Below are 15862 nucleotides of genomic sequence, written 5' to 3'. Positions count from 1 at the left end.
GTACGCCCCAAACACGTAGCTGGCAGAGAGCAACACGCTTTTGGAATATTGATAAAACTTTGATACGCAGCCACCCCCTACCCACAGCCCACAGCCCAAAATTGGTGGTCCTCACTCATCAATATTAATGTTTAATGTAGTACTGTTGTGTGGGGTCAAGTGGAACATCTGATGCATTGGGCATAAGAATCCGAGAGCAGTATTTTAAGTCTAAAATATTTTAATTTTAGTGATTTCAAAAAAAAAAAACATCAATAACTCAAATAAAAAATTGGGGAAATGCTCCGCCAACTCACACAGCAGTTGCCCCGACCCGTCTTCGATTTGCGTGAATCTTTGTCCTAAGGGGTAGCTTTTGTCCCTGATCACGAATCCGAGGTCCGTTTTTTGATATCTCGTGACGGAGGGGCTGAAAAAGAGGTGTTTTTCAATAATTTGCAGCCTGAAACGGTGATGAGATAGAAATTTGGTGTCAAAGGGACTTAAATGTAAAATAAGACGCCCGATTTGATGGTGTGCTCGCAGAATTTCGAAAAAAAACGTATTTTTCATCAAAAAATACACTAAAATAGTTTAAAAAACCCCGCCATTTTCCGTTACTCAAAAAAAAAAAACGAAGTTGACTTTATAGCTGTCGGCCACCATTGCTAGTACCAACCACTAGTGTCTTCCTTTTTATCTTATAGGACTTCGCCGCCCTGGGCTCCTAAGTGTACTAGAGTATGGCACGGAGCGACGGCGCCGAATACCCATATTTACACAAAGAATTTAAGAGCGCCCGCCGCGGGATTCGAACCAGCAACCTCTGGATTGTGAGCCAGTGCGCGGTCCGATTGATCCACACGGGCGGGCCCTTCCGTTACTCAACTGTGAACAATTTTGGAACATGTCATTTTATGGGAAATTTAATGTACTTTTCGCGTTTACATTGAACCAGAAGGGTAAATTTTTCATTTAGAACAAAATTTTTCATTTTAAAATTTCGTGTTATTCTAACTTTGCAAGGTTATATATTAGATTGTAACAATGTTCTAAAAAGTTGTAGAGCAGATAATTATAAAAATTTTGATATATAATTATAAGGGGTTTGTTCATAAACATCACGAGTTATCGCGAGTTTACGAAAAGAAAAGTTTTGAAAAAGTTACTTTATGCGTTTTTCTTTTTATTTCGTCCTCCGTGTATGTCGCGAGTGACCATAAACGGCCATGATCAGCGAAGACAAATTTTTTCAAAACTTTTTTTTTCGTAAAATCGCGATAACTCGTGATGTTTCTAAGCAAACCAGTTATGTTTATACATATATTTTTTTGTAATCATCCGCTCTACAACTTTGTAAAACATTTTTACACTCTAAAAAATAACCCGGCAAAGTTGGAAAAAACACGAAATTTTAAAATGAAAAAAAAAATTAAATGAAACAATGACCCTTTTGGGTCAATGTAGATTCAAAAAGTACATCAAATTTCCTATAAAATGACATGTTCCAAAAAAAATTTAAAGTTGAGTAACGAAAAATGGCAGAGTTTTTAAAACTTTTTTTGTGTTTTTTTCGATTAAAAATACGTTTTTTTCGGAATTTTAAGAACGCCATCAAATCAGGCGTCTAATTTTACATAAAAGTCCCTTTGACACCAAATTACTATCTCATCACTGTTTCAAGCTGCAAATTATTGAAAAACACCTCTTTTTCCGCATTTTCAAAAAAAAAAAAAAAAACTAACGATTTTTTATATGAAAACCATGAAAATATTTTTACCTTTTTTTAAATTAAGTTTTCGAAAATCGGCCTTCGTCATGCACACAGGACTAGTTTAACTAGTCTTCACCAAAATGTTGAGCCTATTTGGTCAAATCAGTTTTGAAATATCGTGGCATCCGTTTTTTAAACTGCTAACTTAAAATAGTTATATCTCGGCAATGGTACATTCAAATGTCTTCAAATTTATTTTGTGAATAGATGAAAATGTACATTTTATTGCCCTGCAAAAAGATTTAAAAACAGTTTAATTGTGTGCTCATACCAACCTCTGACATTTTTGACGATTTACATGTATGCAACCCCTTAAGAGTTTTTAGAAAAACATTTTTTCAATTTTATATCATCAAACCAAATTATCAAATTTTGTGAGCACTTCACGGAACTCAGATTTGTTTTAGAACAATGTTAAAAAAAATTTAAAATCAATTTGAAAAATCAATACTAATTCTATGAATCAACATTTATTTAATCTTGGATGAACCAAGTTTGAAATATCACTTTTGTGATTCATACTTCATAATAAAATTTGGACAAATTGCTATCAGAAAGAATAAAAATATAATTTGATTTAGTAAGTTTTCGAAGAAAAGCAGGTAAAATGTGAAATGCTCTAACATTCGATCTCAGATACCAAACTATTTTTATATTTTCCAATGGAATTAGCAGTCCCGTTTAAAAGCTTACTTAGTTCAATCATATATCCTGATTCTGCTGACCACGGATCTAGTATCTACTAAATGTTACTTTAACTATAATGAATTGATTATAAATAAATTAAATTATTTCATTGGTAAAAAGCAAGCATTTACAAATAATCTCAAAGTAATCGTTAAGCAAATTAAAAAAGTATTGATTGAAAAACTTCACAAACAAAAAGCCAATATTCACATAAATTTATACTAGGTCGGTGAAAAAAAACTGCAATCATCCTACTCTTTCCATTAGGTGTTGACATGATAATGCCGGAAATATATTATTATTTTTTGTTGACTCCTGCTTATTGAGGCCATCACAAACATTTTACAAATATTTTCGTGGAAATTCTCGTACCCTAGTCATTTAATTCAAAATAAAAGAGGAATTGAAAACATGAACTGTAAAGTTAACATTTTTTTTAAATTATTATAAGGCCATTGTTAAATATTTTTAATGTTTATGTCGTCCAAAATTGACACGGAAAATCAGAGGGAAATAGATATTTTTTGTCAAAGTCTTAATTTTTTTATGGAATTGAAGATTTTATCAATTGAAAACATTTAGAAATGTATTTTCCTGTATCATATTTAGCATGTTTGGGATCGTTAAAATGATTTTGTATATTTTTAATAGTACTGCAAAAGTTTATCTCTTGCGAAACAAAATCGTCGTCGTTAATATTTATAATTTATATTTTACTTTAACCTTTTCAAAGGACATTAACTTCAAACTATATTTGTAAAGGCCTGAATGATAAAAAAATCAAGCTGGGTATATATGTGCAAGAAAATTTATTATGACCAAGTAATTGTACAAGGTTTATAAAAAAACAACTTCGAATTACCTAAATTCTGGTTGATTTGGCCCAATTTCAATTTATTTAGCTGGAATTGGATCAGATTTTTAAAAAGTTTATTTTACATCAAATAACAATTAAAACAACAACAATTTAGTTACAATAAATCTTTTAAAATTTAAATTTTTAAAAAATGTTTTGAACCGAAAACAAAAAAAAGGAATTTGTTTTAAGTTTGAGGTGGGATGCCTTCTTTTGAAATTAAAAAAATCTGAACTCGACAGATTGCTTGTTTCGACCTATTTAGCGTCCACCGAACACCGAATTTCGTAAGCTACTGCATTTTCTTTAAAAAATAAAAATCTTCATGAAAACACCATATATGTTTGTTTTTCAAGCTTCGTATCATTTCAATTTCTCGGAAGTTACAACAAATTTTTGCTGAATTTTTGTTATTGAAACAGTATTCCAAACACAAGTATATTTAAGAATACTTTCTACTATTTTATTTTAATTATCGTTGTTTATGAAAACTCATCAATTTAAAATCAACATTTCAACGCAACTATGCGGTTAGGATTTTCACCATTCCGACACACCCCCCGGCATCGGAAAAGGGATAGTCCATTGGACAGAATTTATGCGAATGCGCTCCGAATGACTTCCGGAATCCTCGGGTGGTTTCCACCGTGGTCAAAATGCTTAAGCTGGGGATTTGGTGGTGCGGTTTGCTGATTGGCACTTTTTTTTGCTGGGAAATTCGAACCAAAATGCAAATTAATCGATTCATCACAGTTGCGCCCGATATTGAACGGGGGGATATTCTGAAAAGTGTGGGCTCACATTATGCGATCGTTGGCCCAAACGAGTTTTCACTTTTTCACATGGGCCCTCAACTGCTGGATGTTCAGTTATGCAACTTCAACTCGAATTCAATTTGAAGGGGGCTGGTCGCTGATGGGTGTTTTTGTTTTTTTTTTTATTCCAATGGTTGCGCCCAGCAAAACAGTTTAGTAATTCAAAATTCACGCTATTGGTTTTTACGGCGGTGCACGATGGTCAGTTAGGTTGTTTAGATAGGTGCTGCTGCTGCTGCTGCTCAGGGAAAACCAAAGACCTGGAGTACCTGCAGGGGGGCCACTCGTAACCGTTATAGCGAGAGAGAGACTCTAGTGCTTCACAAACTGTGTTGTTGCATATACTCAGCACTTGTGGAAACATTGTTCAGAGTCCCTCTAAACCCGGCGATACTTTGCGGAAATTGTGCCTGGTACACAACACTCGTTGCCTCGAAAAACTGTCCGTTCGCCATTTTTCAAGGGGCGTCTTGATTGCAAATTTATTTGCACACACAGTTTTCAACCCGCGAGGACCGTTTCTTTTCCCCCGCTGATTTCGGCCAAGAGAGCTGCCATAATCAATGCCAGACGCTAATTGGAAAATCGCTTCGTGGACGACTTCAGCAGCGCACAACTCCAGGTTGGGTTAAGCCGTTCGACTTTTTTTCTCCCCCTTCTTGCTAATCCGAAAGGCGTTTTCCAACTCTCACGCGAGGAGTTGCATAACTTGAGCCCGGTGAAAAGTGCCCCCCACATCTCAACCCCGGCATCTGCAAGGAGTTGCTGCCTCAGAAAGCTGGCGACGTTATTGATTGGGAAGCGGAAAAACCAGATAACCGTCCCCGGGTTGGTTCGGTGGATAACAAGATCAATGAAATGCGAAACTGTGCAGAAAAATGAAACCTTTAAGCGAGGGGGTAGGAGAGTTTCGGGTTGCGGCGCGGGGAAAACGGGAACTGTTCTGCTTGAGCGGCGTGATCATCGTGGAAGTTGAGATCGTTGCAAGCTTTAACAGTCTGTAAACTGACAGTAGTGTGTTGATTTGTGTAAGGTTCGTTACGTTGAGGTATAAACGGCTCATGAATTGTGAATAAATTTAAAAAAATACTTGACGCAAAGTTCTTAAGATAAAATTTGGAATTTTTTTAACGTCTTTCTAACCAATTTACCCTACTTTTCATGTCAAATAATAAAATATGCTGTAAATTTTGTAATGTCCCAGATTATGTTGTGACACAATTTGTTTTGACTTAAAAGCTTTCGGTTTAAGTATATATAAATGAAAACGGCAAGTACACAAAAGCTGAAGGTTAGACATTGTTACATAGGCCTCAAACTACCAATAAGAAAGAAACTTAAACTCGATAAATGCATATAAAAATTAAAAAAAAATGATAAGTAATTTTTTTTGTAGGACAAACATTTCTCAAAATGGCCTCCTACATAAAAAAATAGTCAAGCCATAAAACAATCTTCAATAATATTTCAAATTAATTATAATAATTATCTATAATATCGGCAAATTATAAAAATAATATTTGAGTAATTCTCGCTGAAAGTGGACCACTGTTTACACAAGGTGCTCAAAAATCAAAAGCAATGTACTTTTCCAATAGCCCCCACCAAGTTATGAAAGAAACCATGTTTGGTTGGTTGAATTTGTCCTCACCGCGGCGCCACGAAGCTAAAACATTTTTTTTAATTGGTAATTTTTTGACTTAGGCGCGTCTACAAAATTGCTAATAACTTTGCAAAACTTCAAAGAACCCTTGATGTTTAGGGGTGTTTTGGAAAGGAAATGAGCAGAGCTTTCGAATGAACTTGTCAGAAAAATACCGTTCCATACATTTTTTAGCCACAAAACACCAATGTATTTTTAAAAGTCATTTTTGAAGGCCGGCGCGCCGCTTTATCGAAAAACTGACAAATCCATTCGAAAGCTGAGACAATTTTACATAAAGGACCAATAAATCTAAGGTGTATGTTCCTCCTATCTTTTTTAATCTAATTTTGATTCTGCGAGCGCAGCGCTCCGTTCGCATTTCGGGCGCCCAAAATGATGCAATTTGCTTGCCCCATTTTAAGATTTTGTCAAAAAATATAGGTGCTCATTTTTTGAATGATAGTTTATTGTCCAAGGATCAAATTGCACTTTCGATAATTGACCAATATTTATATTTTTGGGTTCTTCCAGGCAATTTAATTTCGAAAAATTGTTGTTTTTTTTTCTTTTTTATGTAAAATGCTCTCTTACAATTGGATGGACTTTTTTTCAGTAGAACTAATGAATGTAGCATGTAGGAAATTTCACTACGAACATTTTTCTCTAAAAGAAAACGTAATTTCGATATTCCAGTGCCAAGATATTTTAGTTTTAGTGAGAAAAAAAGTGCCAATTTCACAAATTTCTCAGAATTAACAAGCACGGCCTATTATTTACATGCGGCATATGTTTTGGAGGCCAGAGTATGGTTTCTTATAGTTGTTTTGGTCGCTGAATTCGGATCTGGAATCAAATTTCAGATGAACTGTTAAATTTGGAGCCACGCCCAAAAGTTATTTGCGGTAATATGCTGTAATCTTAATCGCTAGTGAATTCGGTCATATTTCATCTTTCGCTCACCTTTTATTGATATTTTACACACGGATTTTTTTTATGGAGATTGTTTTTCAACTTCTGATTGTTTTGAGAGGCCTCGTGGCGCGGTGGTTAGCGGCTTCGGCTGCCGATCCCTAAGTGGCTATGGGGAATACACGCAAATAACATTTGAGCGTGGCTCTAATATCACTGTGCACTATTTATCTGAAATTTGATTCCAGTTCCGAATTCAGCGAACAAAATAACTATAAGAAACCATACTCTGGCCTCCAAAACATATGCCGCATGTAAATAATAGGCCGTGCTTGTTAATTCTGAGAAATTTGTAAAATTGGCACTTTTTTTCTCACTAAAACTAAAATATCTTGGCACTGGAATATCGAAATTACGTTTTCTTTTAGAGAAAAATGTTCGTAGTGAAATTTCCTACATGCTACATTCATTAGTTCTACTGAAAAAAAGTCCACCCAATTGTAAGAGAGCATTTTACATAAAAAAGAAAAAAAACAACAATTTTTCGAAATTAAATTGCCTGGAAGAACCCAAAAATATAAATATTGGTCAATTATCGAAAGTGCAATTTGATCCTTGGACAATAAACTATCATTCAAAAAATGAGCACCTATATTTTTTGACAAAATCTTAAAATGGGGCAAGCAAATTGCAACATTTTGGGCGCCCGAAATGCGAACGGAGCGCTGCGCTCGCAGAATCAAAATTAGATTAAAAAAGATAGGAGGAACATACACCTTAGATTTATTGGTCCTTTATGTAAAATTGTCTCAGCTTTCGAATGGATTTGTCAGTTTTTCGATAAAGCGGGGCGCCGGCCTTCAAAAATGACTTTTAAAAATACATTGGTGTTTTGTGGCTAAAAAATGTAAGGAACGGTATTTTTCTGACAAGTTCATTCGAAAGCTCTGCTCATTTCCTTTCCAAAACACCCCTAAACATCAAGGGTTCTTTGAAGTTTTGCAAAGTTATTAGCAATTTTGTAGACGCGCCTAAGTCAAAAAATTACCAATTAAAAAAAATGTTTTAGCTTCGTGGCGCCGCGGTGAGGACAAATTCAACCAACCAAACATGGTTTCTTTCATAACTTGGTGGGGGCTATTGGAAAAGTACATTGCTTTTTATTTTTGAGCACCTTGTGTAAATAGTGGTCCACTTTCAGCGAGAATTACTCATTTGTAATTTGTTTGATTAGATTGTTTTAGATTTATCTTTAACAGTGGGTCTCAGCATTTCTCGTTTTATTCTTATCTTGTAAAATTTTCTAAAACCTTAATTCCTCCTTCCCATTTTTCTCTTGCATATAATTGGAAGAAATGATTAATAATTATTATTTAAAATTTAAAGCTATTTGTAAAAACATTTTAGAAGAAGAAAAAAAAATTCAGCCTGTCTCGTTTCATTCCCATTTTGGAAAATTTTCAAGAACTAAATTCCTTCCTGCCACAAAGCTAAAATCTTTTTCGCTTGCGAACTTTCTTCACCCGCGAAAGAGAAAGTAGACGAAACACTTAAAAGAAAATCGCTCTCAAACTCGAATAAAACCAATTAGTAGAAGATTTTTTGAGAATCTCATTGTAAGCCCCACTCAAATTCATTTATTTCGTTTTGTTTACATACATTACTCAACTGAGAAAAGTGACAGGTAATTTTTCGACGTCTGACGCTACACCTGCAAGTAGAGCGTCCAATTTCCCGTCCCGGGAAAAAAAATCCCGGGAATTCCCGGGATTTCCCGGAAAAAAATACTACCCGTTTCCCGAAAATCAAGCGGAAGTATACATTTTCCTACCTTTTTGGCACTAATGTTTTGAAATTATACAAACATTAATAATTAGAGAACCTGATTTAATTTTATTCCTTGCAATCTACTGTTCATATTGAACTAATCAGCTTGTCTGTTAATTTCATGTCAAGGTTTAATTCAGGTAATATTTATTTCTGGAGCATTCACAACTAGAATATTGTTGCGCAACAAAAATTAAACTATTATGGAATAAATAACAATTATTTTATTTTCGACCTCCTATTTTGAAGAAATTTGTTGTTATATCATTTAAAAATAAGATATTCACCTCTTCCGGTCAAGATCAAAATTGAGATTTGTTTAACATTTTTGTTTACCTTGACCAAATTGGATGAAAATTGAATTCAACCATTTTTACACTATTAAAAATTATTTAAATCTAATTAATTTACTAGGCTATATAACCATACAAATAAAATCGTTAAAAAACAATCGTATCATATGAAATTACGCAAAGAATGCAACCATATTTCAAAAACTCGCTTCAAATAATTTAATACTTTGAGTTCATTTCATAAAATTGTGTTCAAGTAAAATAGCCTGCTCTCAATCTAGCTTGCTTTTGCTGTGGTTAGGCTTTACGATGGAAAACATCAGGCTAGTGTGACATAAGTATTTTAAGGTAGGCTCGTTCGTTTTTCACCATGTTTGTGTACGTAGCATAAGGTAAGTCTATTTTATCCTTCGAGGATAGAGTTTTAAATTTGTGTTATACTTTTTGCTTAACAGTTTTTAGTTTGATAACTTTAATTTTTACTTAAATTACTAACACCACTAACACCAAACGTTGGTGTATTAGACGGAAAAGCATACCTTGGTGATTTAAAAGTGTCTTATAACTAGAGAGGAAGCCAGCGTGTTTTATGCGACACTGGGAACCCTGGGTGAGTCTGCTCTATGTTGACATGTATATGTGAGTTGAGTGATGCGGGTGCATGATAATTTGTCATTTGTGAGTTTCCACAATTAGTGAACTCTATTATTTGGCTCATGTATGGATGGAAGCATGAATGGATTTAATTTTATTCATTTTTTATTGACCAAATCATTGTAATGTATCTATTTTAACTTATTTATTTATTTCAATCTATCTATTTACTTTAATTTATCTTTGTATGTATCTTATATTTTACATATTTTTCCCCACTTTCCCTCTTCTTTTTTTTCTTTCCTTCTTTCAAGTCGCGTAAATAACAAATATACCGGTCGTTAAACGAGAATGTCTAATTCGAGTTCATGCGTCGTTTTTACGGATTCGTTCTCTCTTACTCTTACTTTTTCCGATAATTATAAATATAATGTAAAAGATAAAACAACCTATAACGAGTTCGGCATTAAAAATGTACCATTCGTGATAGTGTCACTTTATTAATAACTGCTCGAAACGATATTTTCAGTTACTATTGTTCGCAATTTTGTCGGTCTCGTAAATCACTATTTTCGGAACATTTCGTCAAAAATCCAGCAACCCGATGAAATCATTGCAAACCACACTATAAAGTTTTGATATAATTTAATCGGAAACCACAGAAAATACAATTTAATATATTGCTTAAATAGTAAAAAGAGGAAAAAGCCCTTCTCACAGCGTCGTTGCTCGGAAGGCATGCCGACGGGGCAATGAATGATATGGCGCCGCGTTCGAATTTAAACTATTTCTAAATCATTGATTGTATGTCTTACAGCAGCCGGCTGCCTAAGACCTATAAATTTACAACTGATAAACAAACTGCTTATGGTCGCATCACCTACCACAGTGAATCCTGACCTCATACCCATCTTACTAACCCCTCAAAACTCATGTGATACTTTGTCGGAGACGCAGTCGATTTGGCGGTCCCATCACTCAAGTATCGGACTAACATTCCCATCCACTTCCCCGTGTCTTACCACTGGTCGTGGCCGGCGTCGGTATTGATCAGCATGATAGGGACCTTTGAAAATTGCGAAGGGGTGATGATTGGTTCCTACTTTTCATCTGTGGTCCACGGAGCAATGATTGGGGGTCCTGGTCAATAACGAAGTAGCAGCTACGGGTAGACACCAATGCTATGCTATGCTAAATTTTCAAATCATAATCATTTCAGGCTGCACATTATTGAAAACCACTTCTTTTATTGAATGTTAAAAAATGGAACGGGTCGTACCGCCCCTTTATAACGAGATATCAAAAAATGGACATCGGATTCGTGATCAGGGACCAAAATTGCCCCATAAGATAACCATATTGGCATAAGAATGGTATGAACAATAAATAAAAACGAGTTGATTAAAAATTATCAAAATAGAAATGGAGAGATTCTTAAATTTGGAATATCGAAATTTTATTTTATTAACAATTTATTATTATCTGAGCAATTCCATGCCAAATAGGGAATCGGTTGTACCGGACCCTCTCCGATTTCAATAAAACTTTGTATACATGTTATCCTACGCTTATATAAGCCATTTTTTGTGTACATGGAGCCACAAACTTGAAGGAAATTTGTCGGGCTTTCCGAAAAAAATACACTGAAAGAAAACAACACGCCACTTCTATGAGATTTTTTGATATTTAAGTTTAAAAGTCAAATTTGAAGGTGAGCCCACGATTTTTTAACGTTCAAATTTTTTGTGAAAATAGCCTAAGATGTTACAAAAAGACACACGAAAAATGCCGGATGGAGCAACTCACCTAAAAAAATCATTTACTGAAACTGTTTTTTTGAAAAGTGCTCTAAACGTCAAAATTTTCAAAACTCAAATACGGGAATCGATTCTCCAGAAAATTTTGAATGAAAGTCTCCATATTGACCACTGTCCTAAGTCCAATACTTGTGGAGTTACAACGATTTTAAAAATAAAAATGTTGGAAAAATGTTTTTTTTATGGTTTATGATGATTTCTATATCACAGACTTGATTTTTCAGTCTCGTAAATATTTTTACCGAAAAGCTTGTCCAATTTCCCATAAGATTGTCTTTGATCCAAGTTTGTCTTTGACCACTTTTTGATACGATGCAACAGCTTCGACATACAGAAATATTTAAATTACGAAATATAAAAATATTAAAGTGGCAGTGCGTGGCCGAATGGTTACGCTGTTCGCTTTGCAAGCGGATGATTCTGGGTTCGATTCCCATCTGCTCCAACCTTCCATCGGATGAGGAAGTAAAATGTCGGTCCCGGCCTTGGTTGTTAGGCCGTTAAGTCATTCCAGGTGTAGGAGTCGTCTCCATGCCATAAGTACAAACAACACACCAAACCAAGCCTACTCCGGTGGAATCGCTGGCGGCGGTTGGACTCGCAATCCAAAGGTCGTCAGTTCAAACACTGGAGTGGAAGGTTCCTTGGAGTAGAAAGAGGTTTGGGTGCTCTCCCCATTCAAGCCTTCGGACTCCTAGGTTCGAGCAGAAACTTGCAATAGAGACCACAAAAGACCCGTGGGTCGTTAATGTGGATGGTTTGATTTTTGAAAAATATTAAAAACACTTACGCCCTTCTCAAATGTCTTTATCGAGTGAAACTGGCTCCATATACACAAAAATGGCTTTCATAAGCGTAGGATAACATGTCTACAAAGTTTTATTGAATCGGAGAGGGTCGAGAAAAAAGTGCCTAAAAATTTTCTGTTTTGGGCTGGAATTGCTCTTTTTTCAATTAATTTTACAAACATATTCAATTTTTCCACAAACAATTCGCAAAACCCATCTCCTTTTGCGGCACAATCGCTCCGGCCGCGCCGACGACCCACTTCTTCACGTGATGCTCCGTCACGTTTCAAATCCCCCTGGCGGCAGTGGATCTCACTCTCGCTCGGTGGGCTTCTTATGTACCTTCCGTGCCCACAGCTACGGCTAAACGTGCGATAGTTAGTCTCTGACTAGAGTCCGGTTTTGTGCTTTTTCCTCTGCGCGCGTGTGTTTGTGTACGTTTGCAACACCTCCAATTGCTAGGCAACATTCGAGGCTTTTGTGTGAACGGAGGCACGCTCACGCTGAATGAAGGCTTCGCGCGGCGATGATGCCACTAATACCTACAACTAAGCTCTAGTTACTGTTTTTGGGCTCTTGATGGTTCGGGCTAGGAGGTGAAGTCAAAGGGTTAACCCGAAGGTTGGTTTATGCTTGTTTCTGGAGATGATATCTGCCTAATTGTGTTTGGTCTCCAGTGAGAACAAATCGCTTTGGAGTTCAACAACCTCAACCGGTGGAGAATCGTCACCTTTTCTAACTTCTAGTGCCATCCAAGTCCGGTGAGATGGTGAACACTCAGCTGTAGTGAGCAGAGTATTCGACGAAACGACCATTTCGACCAAATGAACCACACCCCTCTAGTGGAAGTCACTGCCATCAGCTGGCAAGAGGTAGAAGTGCTCCAGGAAATTGGATGACTGGAGGTACAAAGTGAGCTGTCAGAGTTAACTCAACCAACGGTTTCTGGAGTATACTGAACTGAGAGAGGCAGCGTAACCCTACGTCACTGACTTTTCGGCGGAGCTGAGGTGTGGTAGGAGTTGTTGTTATGTTTTGAACTTTTGGAGAACGGTCGTTGCTATGGATTTGTAGGGGGTAAAAGTGGGTAGAGGGAATGGGTGCTTTGTAGGAGGTTGGAAGGTGCTGGTATTTGACGGGCTATGACCCAATTTGGGTGAAGGTAGCAACGGTGTAATTATACTCAGCGATGCGTGTTTACTGTGAAGGTCTTTCGGTATTTTGGGTGATGATGGCTTCCAAGAAAAGTATTATTGCAGAGAAATATTCAAACTTTTTTTTTATTAACTGTTCAAATCATAACTGGAGTTTTCAAAATTTACATACTGCATAATACCATCAAGTTCATGTTTATTGAATTCGAAATAAAACCTCCCACAAGCGGCTTACAAATGAAAATTACCAAAGCGATCAATTGCCACAGGTGTCAATAATGTCTAAGTATATCAACGCAAGTAATACCATCAAGCTTTTATTCAATTTCGTTCCAATTAGAGTTTACTGACTCTGATAGAACAACCTTTCTCCATCCCCACTTAGGACACCTGTCAATTTATCCTTTTGCCAGGATAAATAAAGAGCAAGTGGTGCAGTTCTCTGTGGAATCAAGGTTCTGAAAGTTTTATTTTATAACAAATCCTAATCAAGAGATTTAACTATTTTCTTTTTTCTAATAAAAATACTTCGCAATTTAAGACTAAAATAATAGCAAATCAAATTTGCCCATGATACAATTTTACAGAGAATCCCTGAGAATACAAAAAGAAGTACAATTTCCTGGGAAAAGAGGAATAAACTCCACAACAAAAGTGTGCTCCTACTCGGCCCGTCAATTTAGGATTCCATCCAACACTCATTTGGGAGCCACCTTCTCCTGGGAGGCTGACGTCGTAGGAAAATGAGGAAGAAAACTCGTTTTCCACCGTCGCTGGCATCGCATCCGACAGCAGAGTTGGCGCCGGAGCTGTCATAGCTCTTTGTGTCTGCTGAATTTTTCAGCAACCTTCTTCTGAGGGATGTCGGGTTGAGTTAGCTAAGAGTATTTTGTTTATTTTGTTGTTGTGTTTAAAAAACATTTTTTTAGGTCAAAAAGTTTTGAATGAAATTGTTACACTTGTTTATGAAAATCTTTTAACATATGACTTAAGCTAACTGTTAAGCGTTTCAGGATAAGCTTTCCTTAAAATCCACTACAATAGTTGAAACGTAACAATTCTTGTTACTGCCTTCTGTTATTGCTCTTCTTTGCTCTCTTTCTGTACCTTACGAGGATGTCGTCTGCAGATGTGCCCACCGAGACCGAGGCGGCGTGTTTCGTCTCACGTTTTATTGCAGCAATACCTTAACAACGACCGAGAGACTCAGGTAACTATCGCACCAAACACGACTCGTCTAGATCTACAAGCAAGCCATAGGATAGCAAGTTTATGTTTGTGTGTGTGTGTGTGTGTGTGTGTGTGGCTGAGTTTTGATCACAGCTGAGTGGAATTTTCACCAATTTCCCTCCTGAAGCTTTGTGACTTCTGAACGTGATCACAATTTTTGTTTGCTTTTCTGTCGTCAGGGAAGCTGCAGAAAAGGGAACGGAAATTACATCGATAGTTTATTTATTGTTAGTTGATATAACTTCGTGTGAGTAAACTACATGTTGTGCACAATCGCAGAACAATCATTTGATTTGAGATCGATTAAAGTAAGGTTTTCAAATGTTTTCAGACATTATTTTTTCATTTTATTTATGTTTTATTATTTGAATGAAACTTTGTTCAACTTATGTTAAATGAAGCCAGATTTCATCATCAAACCGTTATGGGTTTTTATGTCTTTTGAGAAGAGATTTTCTGATCGATTTGTAGACTTCGGCTAAGTTATAGGAAATGATAAAGACTGTTTATAAAAATAGTTGCATAGACGATAAAAAATAAAGTTCATTTCCCAAAAAAAAAATGATTTTTTTGTTAGATTCTAATATTTGTTACAGAGCTTTAGGCTTAAAGTTAGACTTTAGAATAATGCGGATCTGTCGTCTCTTTTAAATGATATTTGTTGAAGAATAATCGAAACAAAGGTTATTTCATTAAACTTGATTTGCAAAACATGCAATCTAAAAATGTTGAAACATTATTTTGATAAGTTTTTTTTTACAAGCTATAGACGTTTTCGGCTGGAAGTAAAACAGTTTTGTTTTATTAACTATGATGGTGAAAAGCATAAAACTATGTATGTGAGGCTGTCAAAAGTTATTGGTCTTTCTAACATTTCAAAATTTTAAAAGGTTTTTATGACTCCCTATCTTTCAGAGTTTGTGTATCTTTTTTCTTTAGTATCGTTTGCAACTTCTAATGTTCAGAATAAATTGAAGATCCAAATGGAACAAATGTCTACTTAACTTTTAGCTCAATCTCATAAAGCATTAGTTATACAGCAATTCCCCACGAAAACAGCATGATCGTCGTATGAAAACTTAAAATGCTGTTTTGAAGGTCTCGGGACCAAAGAGCCTATGTCTGAAAATATTTTTATCGGATTCCTCGGAAAATATCACAAATGGTAAAGTTATGTTTTCGATACTCTGAGATACGATTTTTTGAAACTAAAAACTGGGTTTTTCGACGCGCCTCGCGCAAAAATGGAAAAATGACGAAAACGGGAAAAATCGACTTTTTTCACTAAAACTGCGATTACTTGAAAATTTCAGGGATGACCTATACATGTTAGGGTACCAAAATTTTCGTAATTGAAATACGCAACTAAGTGAAATTTTCCGATGAATCCGATAAAAATATTTTCAGATATAGGCTCTTTGGTTCCGAGACCTTCAAAACAGATTTTTTAAGTTTTCATACGACCTTTTCAAATGTTAAGCTAGATTTTTGAAT

General features: G+C 35.7%; 1 protein-coding gene across 1 annotated transcript in view; it reads right to left on the bottom strand.

The window, feature by feature from the left end:
• Positions 1 to 15862, bottom strand: part of LOC120424759 (putative uncharacterized protein DDB_G0282133) — a 509335-nt gene that overhangs the window by 453965 nt on the left and 39508 nt on the right. The gene's annotated exons all lie outside the window — the stretch shown is intronic.

Source organism: Culex pipiens, chromosome 2 (assembly GCF_016801865.2).
Source record: "Culex pipiens pallens isolate TS chromosome 2, TS_CPP_V2, whole genome shotgun sequence".
NCBI lineage: Eukaryota > Metazoa > Arthropoda > Insecta > Diptera > Culicidae > Culex > Culex pipiens.
This window is presented reverse-complemented; position numbering and strand designations above follow the sequence as displayed.